The sequence below is a fragment of the Crocodylus porosus genome, unplaced genomic scaffold (genome assembly GCF_001723895.1).
Source record: "Crocodylus porosus isolate Cpor-Errol unplaced genomic scaffold, CroPor_comp1, whole genome shotgun sequence".
NCBI lineage: Eukaryota > Metazoa > Chordata > Crocodylia > Crocodylidae > Crocodylus > Crocodylus porosus.
Window position 1 is genome coordinate 72,202,735 of NW_017728948.1, and position 13,348 is coordinate 72,216,082.

Sequence of the window (13,348 nt, forward strand, 5' to 3'; positions counted from 1 at the left end):
ACAGTGTCACCGTCTACATGTGCAGCAGTATTAGGGTGCAGTAAAGTAATTAGCTCTGTCATAAGATAGCACCATCCCCAATAGAATCATTTACTGTGCTGCAACACACATGGATGATGACCAGGATACCAGTACTTTGAGCTGGGGTGGAGTAGCTCTGGGCTGGCAGCAGGTACAGGTGGTCACCCCCATGGTTCTGCAGTTTAGGCACTATCATGTCCCAGCCAGCCCCTCTGCTGCCCGATGCCACCACCCAGAGCCTAAAGCTGACCCAAGCCTGCTGCCAGCCTGGTGCTGCTTCACTCTGGCTCAAAGTGCTGCTGTCCTGGGTGCACCCAGGAGCAGCGGACTCTGAAGCAAACTGCTCTGGAGTTTATCATGTCACATTAATTGCATGTGTAGATGCACCCACTGGCATTTAGGAGGCCTACATCTGTATATTATTCTGCAATTTATTTTGCAGACATTAAGCTATACAAAAATAAAATTATACTTGTATTTTCATAGTTCAATTCATCTCTAATTTCCAGTTTTTTATAGTTCTCTCAGGAAAGGCACCACTCAGCAGCCAGAGTTTGCACACATACAGTATTCCATATCAGGCCAGGAACTGAATGATTCATTTCATTGAGCTCACATTACTTGATTGCTTCAGTTTCCTAATGGACCATTTGCTGAAGGGAGAATCCACATGTGAGGGGAATGGCAATGACATTGTGTTTTCTGAGGCTATTCACAACTCTCCTTCAGATTTATATAGCTCAAAAGCCTCTAAGTTTCTAAGATTACCTACGTGTTTTTCATAATAGTTGGGGACTTTCCAGTAGTTTTATCAGTTTAATTAACTAATTAGTAATATTTTTAATATAGTCATCATTGGCTTGACAGTTTTTTCTCTTCAGTTTAGGTTCAGGATGTTTACAGGTAAAAGTATTCTCCTTTTCTGAACTGGGAGACATTGTCTGGGGATGATATTATGTCTGCCAAGACCATACTTCTCAACTGTCCAACATAAGAAATTTCTTTTTGTCCCTTGGAGCCTGAGGAAAGCTGTAGCCAATGTGTTATCTGAATAAAAACATGGATCTTTTCCAGCATAACTGGGCTGAAGTCCTAGCTGTTATTTATGTCTCTTCTCAAATGATGGAGAAAAGATTCAATATGTCTGTATACACATAGGTATATAAGTACTCTGTATGTGTATTAACATGCACATACACCCACTCCTTTTATCATAAAGTGCAAAGGTGCTTTGGGTATTATTTGGGTGCTTTCAATCCACAGCACAACACAATCATATAAGAATAAAGTATATTAAGGGATTTTCCTTCCTCCCACTCAAGTATATTATTTTAAAAGGCAACAACCTCTTTGTAGGTAGAATACCTTAGGGCCATGGAAAAATGTAATCTCTTTGGAAAGATTATAGGCAATTAAACAAGCAAAAGAAGGAAACCTCTGATGTCTGAGTGCAGATGTGCTTAAAAGAAATGTGAACTTTGATATTTTTGACTGGCAATATGCAAGCGTAATAGACTTACGATAAGATGATCCTGACTAGATCATTTCAGTGAGGTAGCCTAACCTCATACACTGCTATTATACAACTTTCCTATTAAAGCTTAACCCAACTTGTTCTTACCCCAGAATATAAAAGTACTTGTAGGTTTAAAAGTTTCCTGACTCAGAACAGAGGAAAAGAGTGACATAAAAAAAGATACTAAAGGTTTAAACTTATATAAACTTAAATAATCTGTTTGTTTTTTCTTGATTGTTGCAGATAAATCATCACATTTCATTAAAGAATCACTAGACTACATTGCACGAGTCAATTCAGTGCATCATCTAGAACAGAGGCATCTGACTTCTTAGTGGCTGAGGGCCACATCTCATGTAGACTGTGGACCATGGGTCTCCCTCCACCACTGACTGCCTCTGCCACATTGGAGGTGCATGCAATGCAGAAACTCATCTACATTTTCAGTGCTGATGAGTACTAAGAGTGATACAGTGAACAATTTATCACTTACTAATGTATTCTTGCTTTCAGTCCATTAACGGAGAGAGAGAAGCTCGTCTTCTTGGGCACTCTTACACATGCTCTGGGGATGGCAAGAGCTGCTCTAATTAAAGTGCCATAACACCTCATGCATTAGCGTTGCCATGCTTAAACATGGTGGTGGGGAGCACTTGAACTACTGCTTATTTGACAAGCTTATTTGACAGCATCTGATGCATAAGATGCTGGCATGTAGTGCTTACCATACCACAGCAGATTTGATTAATTGAGTCTGCTCCAATGCGCTGTAATTGCAGCACATTGGAACACCCTCCACACTCGTGTAAAGGCACCCCTTATTCCCACTGTTAACTGATGAGTTTTAATAATGCCATAATACCAAAAACTTTCATCCAAGAGGAGAAAAAAAAAGGCCTTATTAACATAAACACTGGGGCCAGAGATCTAAGTGTCACATTGAAACACATACCCTGATCCTTCTGAGGTAGGCTGCAGGAAAAATGCCTTCTTTGTAATTTTACAGAGTTTGAGACTCAGGTTAATATTTAAATTAAAAAGCCAGTCACTGAAGAAAAACAAGACCTGAGCAATGAGGCACAGCCATCTACACAAAATTAACATATTATAATTTAAACTGCACTGTATCTTTTTTTTTTTTTTTCATTCTCTTTAGGCCAGTATATACTTGCTTAGGGATGCCACCCTTAAATCATCCATTCACAGCTGTCTGAAATTGGCAGGAGCTACATTACTGAAAATAAAGTACAAGGCATAACACTGTCTACTATGCTTTTTTTATCCTGATAGCTTAACAATCTGATCAAAGTGTTTTATCCTGTCTTGGCAATATTGTCAGTTCAGTAAGAAGAAGGATGTATTTGGATACAAAAATAAATGATCTACCCAAATTCTTGAACTAAATGAAATATAACTTCACTTTAACTGGTGAACAATTTTGTCCCATCCATAACTTTTACAATTTTCATGACATGGTACCTGCATTCTACTAAAAACTGGTTGTTTTCTGGATGTGATCTATCAAGAAGATGGGGACAGATTCTTCCAAGGTTAGTGGCCTTCTCAAAAGCAAATATTACCAGATGATGGGACTCAGCCCTTTAATCATTTTAGATGATTAAGGGAGCTATTTTAAATTTAATAGACTTCTCTGTTCTCAGGATTCGTGGTCTTCTTTTCCAGTCAGTGGGATGAGAAAAATCAACAGTCCCTTAAACAAAGCTGGCTTTTGGACTGGATGTTTCATGTGGCCAAATAAATATTTTACATAATCAGTTAGCTTTCTGGTTATAGAGGGAGGTGTTTGAGCAGTGTGTTTTTGTTTTGTTTTGTTTTGTCTAGTTTTGTTTTGTTTTGAAGAAAACCAGCTACAGAAAAAAAATGACAAATACCCTACTGGGCTCTTTAGTGACGATCAAGTATCACTGGCAGGTGTATCACTGGCAGGTACTGCTATCCAAACCTGGTTATGGGTACAAGACCGAGTAAGTATTGGGTTAAAATGTTAATTAAACAGTAGACAGGCACTCTATTTTCTACACATAAGAAGCCTTGTGAAAGATCATTCATGAAGTTTCCAGTCCAATTTGAAGATTCAAAGTCTGGATAGATATAATTAGAGTGACCATAATATTTTGACAGAAACCTGTGGCAGGACATTGTGGTGTGTGCGTGCGTGCATGTGTGTGTGTGCGCGCACACACGCACACGCACACACACACACACCCAGCCCCATGGCTTCTAGGAGCAGGGCCAAATAAGGCAGTGTGGTATACGCACAACTCTGTGGTTCCTCCCCTCTACCCTAACTCTACTGAGCAAACAACTCTGTTCACAGCCCAGTGGAGTCTGGACCAGGAAGCAGCATATTGGCTGGACTCCCTAGAGAAAATTGAAGCAAAAATCCCAGATGGGTGTGAACAAGCCAGCATATGCCTAGCTCCTGAGTCAGAAGCTGGGCACCTACTGGTAGGTTCATGCCAATCTGCGATTTTTCCTTCAATTTCCTACAATAGCCAGGACACGGAGACAGCCTCCAAAATCTGGGACTGTTGTAGCCAATCTGGGACATATGGTCACCCTCACCTTAATGTGCCTGGTGCTGCATTTATGGAGCTGCACTTTCTTCTTTGTGTCAAGCATCAAAAGAGGGTAATTGGAAAAACTTGTTACTCTCCTCACTTCTTTCAGGATTCTGTTTGCTATATGAGATGGGATTTTTGAATACACATTCTGGCCTTGGAATGTACCTGTTAGAAACAGATATTTCCATGCAGTATTTCATTTGACGATATGAGCAGGAAATACTAGACAACACAATTAACTGCAACATGTGGCTGTAGTTTTCAATGAATAACTTAATTTCTAAATCCTAATATGAGTAAGGGTCCAGCTTTGTGTTAAACTTAATGAAAGTATGAAATAATACAAATGTGCTATAACCACATTTTCTACTCCTTATTGACCATGGATGGAAGACCAGTGATAGCTGTGGAGTATAGTGCTACTTCAAAAGGTTCTTCTAGGCAAATGCTTTTGGTAAATGTGTGAATAAAATCTTACTTTGGGATGCATTCATGTTAAATAATCTGTACTTAAACTTCAGAAGAAACAAGTTTCCTTTCCCTGTGGGTTTGTGTACCATGAGATAGCAACAAGCACACTTCCAAGGAATCTTTTGCACACAAATGACAGGGATAATTACTGCTAATACTGAATTCAGTGAGTCAAATAAAATATTGATGTTCCAGAACCTTTAAACTTTACTTCCTACAGCAACAGCTTTTCAGCTCAAGTGTCAAGTTTTCTCATTGCCAAGATGCCATGCTGCTTTTGCTTCTGCTAGCCTTCTGGATCAACAGCAGAAAGATTTTGAGATCCAAGTTCATGTAGGCTTAAACAAAAATACTTCAAGTTGCTCCTTCACATGGCTGCCAGAGGCATTCCTGATTTGAAAATTCATTTACAAATGAATGTTTCTCACTCAGATGAGAGATGTGAATTGAAAACCCAGTTACAGCTTCCAACATGGAATCATCTCTACAACAAAGTAAACTATTTGCATACAAGTGCTCTCTTCAAGCTTGGGCAGCAAAAACAGATGATTTCCCAATGGCTCTACATGTATTTATATATGGAAAATGAGATCCTGCATGTCCAAATTGGGTAGAAAATGCCAGAACAGGAGAATATATTACAACTCTTAGTGGAAGTATAAATGGCTCCACAAAATGCTAGGTAATAGAGAATTAAGCCCTCTGTTTCTAACTGAAAACTACCTTCTCCCTTAGGTTTATCTTCACTAGAAGTTCAAACATAAGGCTTAGTTTAAGCTTGGCTGTTCACAGGATTTTCCTGTAGAGAGGACTTCTAAAAAACATTTTATTTCTATTTTTTTCTTGCCTTAAAACCCACTCTTGCTTTCTTCTATCCCTGATCAAGTTAAATAGGCATGTATGATAATTCTTTTTGTATAAAACCACACCATTCCATAAAAACCTGCCTTTATATCGATATATAGATGACAACATTCTAATAGACAGATTACTGGAGTAGGACTTTGAAGACTTCAAGTGAAACATGTTATACAGAAAATGGTATTAGCATTAATATTACAATAGAATTGTGGTAGACACTGAACAAACCCATCTTTCAAAAATGCGCTCTAAAACAGAAAACAGAAAGACCACCAAACAACTTTTTAGAGATTTCTTCCCTACCAAAGCAGTACAATCTTAAGCCTCTAGCATCACAAAGTAATTTAGAACTTGCTATAACAGCAGCCATTGACTTTATTATTTCTTAGAAGCCTAGAGAATCACTAGCTTGAAACTTCAGAAGAAAACTTTTCTATTAAATAATAATAATATTCGTCATCATCATCTGTTTTTATGTAAAAAGAGCCAATTTTCTGCTAGGTAATACAATTTATTCTCACCTACACCTGTTTGTTTCTTCCCCTGTCAAGTTAAGAAATATTTCTTTAGACCTTTCTTTTTTTTAATAAAATAGTTTCTCCTGACATGCTTATATGATTTAGTATTGAAAATATTTCTAAGTTTCCTCTATTCTTAGGCCTTATTTTTATAAATAAAAAGATACATTTATACTTAAATGTTTGTTATGATTTTTTCTTCATGCTTTCTACCCAGTAGAGTTATGTCTATAAATTTCCGCATGTCTGGAAGTCAATATAAGGAGGAACAAATAGTAGGCAGCATAACCATCAGGAAGAAAGGCACTGGTTGGGAAAAAGTTACCTATCACTAGATCTTCTGGGTACACCTTACTTATCAAAGAGTTACCTCTTAATTTACTTCTGTATTACTGACGAGTCCTCATTCTACATAACTAAGGACCTACTTAAATTGTGATTTTGTGATTTTCACAGAAACTGAAAAATGGTGATCATGAAAAATAACATTGGCTGCAGTTTCCCCAGAAATCAACCAACCCCACCCCACAACTTAATAAAATAAAATTCAGCCTCCCCGGTGGGAGCCAGCAGTCTTTGCTGCCTGCCCAGGATAGGAAGGCACTGGGTAGTGGGGCTGCACAAAGGGTAGCAGTCAAGATGGTGGCTACCCCACCATGCCTCTCTATGAAGCAACACTGAGGAGTGGGGTCACACAAAGCGCACCCAGCAATCAAGCTGGTGGCCCCCCTTATCCCAGGGCTTCTCTGCCAAAGGGTGGGGCCACCTTGAAATTACCATGAAATCAGCTCTTCCTGCAACTGAGTCTTGAAAATAGCTTTCCCTCACTGTGAGTTAAGTAGGTCCCTCTACTTGACCCTTACAGCTTAGCATGAGGAGTATAAGCAAACTTTGTGCTGGCTAGGCAAAGGTGGAAGGCAAACAGAATGGTCTTTTTCAGGGCAGAGGAAGATCAAAAGTGGGGTCCCACAGAGACCTGTGTGGGGCTCAAATTATGTTCAATATTTCACCACTGATCTGGAAATGGAGGAGTTAAATTTCCAAGTCTGTAGATGATAACAAATTGTTCCAGGTAGTCAAATTGTAAGCTAACAGAGAAGAGCTGCAGAAAGAGCTCACCAAGGCAAGTGGGCATAAATATGGCTGCTGAACATTAATGTTGACAACTGCAAGATAATGCACATGGGGAAAAATAACTTCAACTATATGTTTACAATGCTGTGTTTTGAACTTGCTGTTACAACTCATGAAAGAGACCTTGGAGTCATTATAGATAGGTCTCTAAAAAAGTCAGCTCAGTGTGTAGTAGTGACCAAAAATCAAATAAAATGTTGGACATCATTAAAAGGAAATTGAAAACAAAATGGAGAATAACATTCTGCCATCATATAAATCCATGGTGCTTTCACACTGAATATGGTGTGCACTTCTGGTCTCCACATTGTTAGAAGGATATAGCTGAATTAGAAAAAGGTATAGAGAAAGGAAACCAAAATGATCAGGAGTATGGACCAGCTGTCATATCAGGGCAGATTAAAAAAGCTAGGATTTTTTCAGTTTGGAAAGGAGATAGCTGAGCGGGGAATATGACAGAGGTCTATAAAAATGATGAAGGGTGTGGACTAAGTGAACAGGAAACTGTTGTTCACTAGTATACCAGAATACTAGAATGAGGGTACACCCACTGAAATTAGTAGGAAGCAGGTTTAAAACTAACAAGAGACAGTACTTTTTATGCAATTTATAGTTAAGTTATAGAATTAATTGCTGCAGGAAATAGTAGATGCAGATATCATACTCAGGTTCAAAAAGGGACTAGACACATTCATGGATGATGAATCTATTAATAACATTGACAGAATGGATGGAGACATTTCTTCTGGCAGCTCTAAACCAATAGTGGTGGAATCCAGGAAGAGTACTGAATAGGAGATAGATCACTCTGGATACACATGATCTTTCCATAAAGTATCCACTCCTACCACTATCAGAGATGAGATGAACCATTGGTCTGAGCCAGTATGGGACTTATTATGGTCTTACAGAATGAGGTAAGACAATACCTTTTCCTTTTGTGTGCCAGAAAAGTTGATTGGCTGCCCTGGTAAAGAAACTAGAAATTGTAGCCTGCAGAGTATGAAGGGGCGGTTCATGTGACATAACGAGCACTGAAGTTTCACTGAGCGTGCTGCTGCTTAACGTATGCACATGCTGAATTAATTCACTGGCAGATTTGCAAGAATACATAGCTACAAAAAGACATGGATAGTGAAAATTGCATCTCTGGACAAACATTCAAGGGGGAACTGGATAGTTGCACTGAACCCAAGGGACAAAAGAAAGGCTGGCTTTAAAATGGAGGTTCTAATGGGGCAATGGAAAGACTGCAACAAGGATCGTTTGGGAGCAGACCAACTACATGGACTCTAGAAGTCAGGGATCTCAGGAAAGGAAAACCTATCAATGGCTTTAGAAAAAAACCTTATGTGTATACATTCCTTTATTGTGTGAAAAGCTGTGCCTCTCCCTCCACTCCACTTCTCTGTTTCTATGCTTAATCTTAAACAATGTATTTTAAGAAAACTGCATGATAATCTGGGTCTTGGGCTAGCCACAGTACCAGAACTAGTCAAGGTCTGTTGAGTAATCACAGTTGGTACACACAGGGATGAAATCATATTCATATTTAAAACTAGGATGCTTATTAAATACTGCATTTTCTTGCTTACAACATGCACTTTTCCCCTCAAAAACTGAGGTGCATGTATAAAGTGAGGAAGCTGTTTTATTCAATGGAAAAGTAGCACACCTGAAGACAATGTGCATGACATGCAGTTGCCAAGATGTCTGCCCTGCATGGCAGACAAACAGGAGCCTTAATTTGAAGTGCTGGGTTTTAAAACATACTGCTTCAATTTAGGGATGATTAAACCCCCATGTCGTGCACACACCCCACTGACTTACCTGCTTTTCCAGCAGTGGGGAGTGGAGGATGAGCTGCTGGCTGGCAGAGCGGTCCCTGGGCTGCAGGGGGGAAGGGGCTGGTGTTTCCTTCCACAGCATTGGCAGCCACCCCCAGGCAGCACCCACCCTCAGGCATCCAGCTCGGGCAGTCCCAGGGGGCACTGGGCCCCTGCACAGCTCATGCAGGCAGGCTTCGGGGGGGAAAGGGGGAAGAATCAGGCTCTCTGCTTTTCTTGGGTGGAGCATACTTCCCAGCATGATGCCAGGCTGCCTGCAGGGCTTCCTGCAGAGCCACTGAGCTGCACAGAGCATGGTGCTTTGCTCCACAGCTGTAGGGGAGCAAACTTCTCAAAGGAGTATTAGTTTGATGCACCCCAAGTCATTTAAGGTGCGTTACACTGCCAAATTTCCTACAGCAGCTGGAATTAATGTGCAATATGCCGTGGAAGCGTGCAAACACTGACACCATTAAAGTGGTGTAAAAGCATTTAGCCCTCTTTAAAGTGTTGTGTACACATGCCTTTTGTTACATCTAAACTAGCCCTAGAGCAGTGGTCTCCAAACTTTTTTGATCGCGCACCCCTATCAGTAAAAATTTTTTGAGCACGTGCCCCTAATATATGTATATTTATATTTGTGCACCCCATAAGTAAAAAAAAAATTGAGCATGCACCCCCAATATATATATATTTATATAAATATAAATAGAAGCGCTAATATTTTCTTCCTGCACACCAATGGATCGTCTTGCGCACCCCCTGGGGTGCATGCACCCCACTTTGGAGACCACTGCCCTAGAGGACCAAAGTCCTGTGTTAAGCCTCCCACAGCCATAGCTATTGACTGCAAATCAGCAAACAAGGGCAGCAAACCAGGCAGTCTGGAAGCAGTTCACTGGGAGGAAGAGGAAGAAAGGAAAGCAGAAGAGAAGCCAGGCACCAGATCCTTCTGGAAGGTAAGTGAGACAGGGCTGTATGTTTGGCTTGCTGTTTGCTTGGTGGCCTGTGTGTTTGGACTTGTGCTCTTTTTCTTTTGTATGACAAAAATGGTGTCCATATCTTTATCTTTGTGCACTTTGGTGTTTTTGTTGATTCAGGAGCTCTTCACCATCAGAGACATTACTAGGGCTCACTACATGGAAATGGCTCTCCTTGATCTCTGGCTTAGACTCTAAGCACCTGAGAGAGCTGCTAGCTGTGTGATTGATGCCTGTATCTGACAAGAGCCCTAATGAGCGGAGAAGCCAGTCCACTCTCAGAAGGATACAGAATGAGACTCCCTGAGTGAGGAGAGAGTGAGCAAACAGGGGCAGCAAATGGCAGTTTGCAAGTAGTTCACAACTCAGTTTGCAGGTCAGTTTGTCATCCTCCTTTTGAAGGGGAGCCTTTAAGTTAAGTTCTTCCATTAGCCTTTAGTTCTTAAGAGTAATTAATGTACATATATTTAGCATAGTAGCTAAAGCTCAGCAGTTAAACCAACACTTAAGCCCCATGTTTAAATAGTCTAGACTGAAGGGGTGTTTACTAAGGAAGTTTGCCCAGACACTCTCTCACTTTCCTTCACTGTAAGCTTACTGAAAGAAAGCAGGTTATCAGGGGAAAGAAAAACTTTCAGGACCAAGGGGCAGTGAAAAGTCCAGCTTATAGGGAAGTTTCCTAGGGAAGATCTGCTTGAAGAGAGGGGCGGAAAAAGAGAAACAATGGATCTGAGAGACCCAGAGAGATGGCTGGAGGGTGTCACAATGCCAGAGCCACTGCCATTGCCTGCTTTTCCTCTGCTTGTACCTGTCCAGGCTTTCACCCAGGTCCTGGTTTGGTAGAGTAGAGGCTGTAGATTCCAGTGACAGCCAGATGGGAAAATGCCTACAATGTAAGTGCTGCCTCCTAGTGGTGGCAAGACTCCAAAGCATCCTCCATCATGAGGACTTCATTGATTTGACCCTGGAGGAAACCACTAGGACTGTGGAGGAAGGACCGCCAGAGGCAACAATAGAGAAGGAAGAGGACATGGAAAGTAAAAGGACCCAGGAAGGTGAAAGCTGGAACCTTGTGATCACTGCCAGCAAGCAAAAGTCTTCATCTCCACCTGCAGTAGTTTGCCTGGAGAACAGTTTGCTCAACAACAGAAGAGAAAGAGTACATTCCATTGGTGGAAAAAGCCAGGCCAAGCACCCCAAGGTTCTGGTGGTTAGAGACTACCTTCTTCAGGGGATATCAGCATCCATCTGCCAGACTGACCTGTTGTCTCAGGAGGTTTGTTGTCTGCCTGAAGTCTGGATCCAAGATTTCCTGGAAGGATTACTGAGACTCAACTACTATCCCATGCTACTCATCCATGTGAGCACCCATGATGCTGCCAGGGGCAACCCTGAGCAAATCAAAAGTGACTATAGGGCTCTGGGTGAAAGGGTGAAGGGCACAAGGGCTCAGGTGGTGTTTCCTTCAATCCTTCTGGTCAAGGGGAAGGGCCTGGGCAGGAGCAAACACATCCTGCAGATTAATGCATGGCTGTGCAGATGGTGTTGCCATCTTTGGCTTCTTGTTGTTTCAAGATGAAAGTTTGCTAGAAAGAGATGGGAACCACTTGACAAAGAGAAGAATATCTTCCCAGACAGAACTGCTAACCTAGTGGGAAGGTCTTTAAACTAGGTTCACTGGGGAATGGAGACCAAAGCCCTGAGGTAAGAGAGGAAGCGGGAGACCTGAAGGAAGAGAAAGCAGGAGGGGGAAACAGGGGAAGTGCTCTTGTACTTCCTGAGAAATCATGGCAATCGACTAGTTACCACAGGTGCTTGTACACAAATGCTCATAGCCTGGGAACCAAGCAGGAAGAACTGGAAGTCCTTGCACAATCATGGAACTATGATGTGATTGGTGTAACAGAGACTTGGTTGGATAACTCACCTGACTGGAGCACTGTCATGGATAGGTATAAAGTGTGCAGGAAGAACAGGCAGGGGAGAAAAGAGGGAGGAGTTGCTTTTTACATAAAAGAGCTGTATGATTGCTCAGAACTTCATTATGAAACTGGAGATAAGCCCATTGAAAGTTTCTGGGTTAAGGTCAGAAAGGAGAACAGTAAGGGTGATGTTGTGGTGAGTGTGTGCTATAGACCATCAGATGAGAAGAATGAGGTGGATGAGGCTTTCTTGAAACAGCTAACAGAAGTTCCTGGACCATAGGACCTGGTTCTCACAGGGGATTTCAATCATCCTGACATCCACTGGGAGGGCAATACAGCTTTGCAAAAGAAATCCAGGGGTTTTTTTGGAGAGTATTGGGGACAACTTCCTGGTGCAAGTATTGGAGAGGCCAACTAGGGGCTGTGCTCTTCTCAATCTTCTGCTCAAAAACAAGAAAGAATTGATGGGGAATGTAGAAGTGGGTGGCAACTTGGGCAGCAGTGACCATGAGATGATTGAGTTCAGCATCCTGAGTAAAGGAGGGAAAGGGGAGCAGTAGAGTATAGTCCCTGGATTTGAGAAAAAGCAAACTAATTCCCTCAGGGAACTGATTGGCAGGATCCCCTAGAAGGCCAGTCTGATGGGGAAAAGAGATGGGGAAAGCTGGTTGTATTTTAAAAAACCTGACTGAGGGTATATGAATGAACCAACCTGATACACAGGAAGACTAGCAAGTATGGCAGAACACCAGCTTGGCTTAGCAGGGGACTCTTCAGTGAGCTAAAACACAAAAATGAAGTTTACAAAAAGTGGAAACTTGGACAAATGACTAGAGAAGAGTATAAAAGGACTACTCAGGCATACAGGGATGAAATTGGGAAGGCCGACATGCAGTTGGAGTTGCAGCTAGCAAGAGACATGAAGCATAACAAGAAGGATTTTGATAAGTATGTTAGCAACAAAAGGAAGATCCAGGAAAGACTGGGTCCCTTACTCAATGGGAGAGGCAACCTAGTGACAGATGATGTAGAAGAGGCTTAATTACTTATTACCTTTTTTCCTCAGTGTTCACAGGCTACAGTGTTCCCAGACTACTGCTTCTGGCAGAACTTTTTGGGGAGGAGGTGAGCAGTTGAGATTGGCAAAAGAGCACATTAGGGGTTATTTAGAACAGTTAGACATGCACAAGTCAATGGGGCTGGAACCGATGCACCTGAGGGTGCCAAGGGACTGGGTCAATGTGATTGCAAAGCTGCTAACCATTATCTTTGAAAATTCATGGCAAGCAGGAGAGGTCCAGGGCAATTGGAAACGGGCAAATATAGTGCCCAACTTTAAGAAAGGGAAGAGGGAGATCCATGGAACAATGGACAAGTTAGCTTCATCTTAGTCCCTGGAAAAATCATGGAGCAGGTCCTCAAGGATCTCCATTTCTAAGGACTTGGTGGAGAAGAAAATGATTACCAGTAGTCACCAGAGGTAAGTCATGCCTGACCAACCTGACTGCTTT

The 13,348-nt window shown here is 41.6% G+C and overlaps 1 protein-coding gene across 1 annotated transcript in view; it reads right to left on the minus strand.

Moving 5' to 3' along the window:
• GRID2 (glutamate ionotropic receptor delta type subunit 2) overlaps window positions 1-13,348 on the minus strand; it is a 1,453,399-nt gene that overhangs the window by 1,267,813 nt on the left and 172,238 nt on the right. The gene's annotated exons all lie outside the window — the stretch shown is intronic.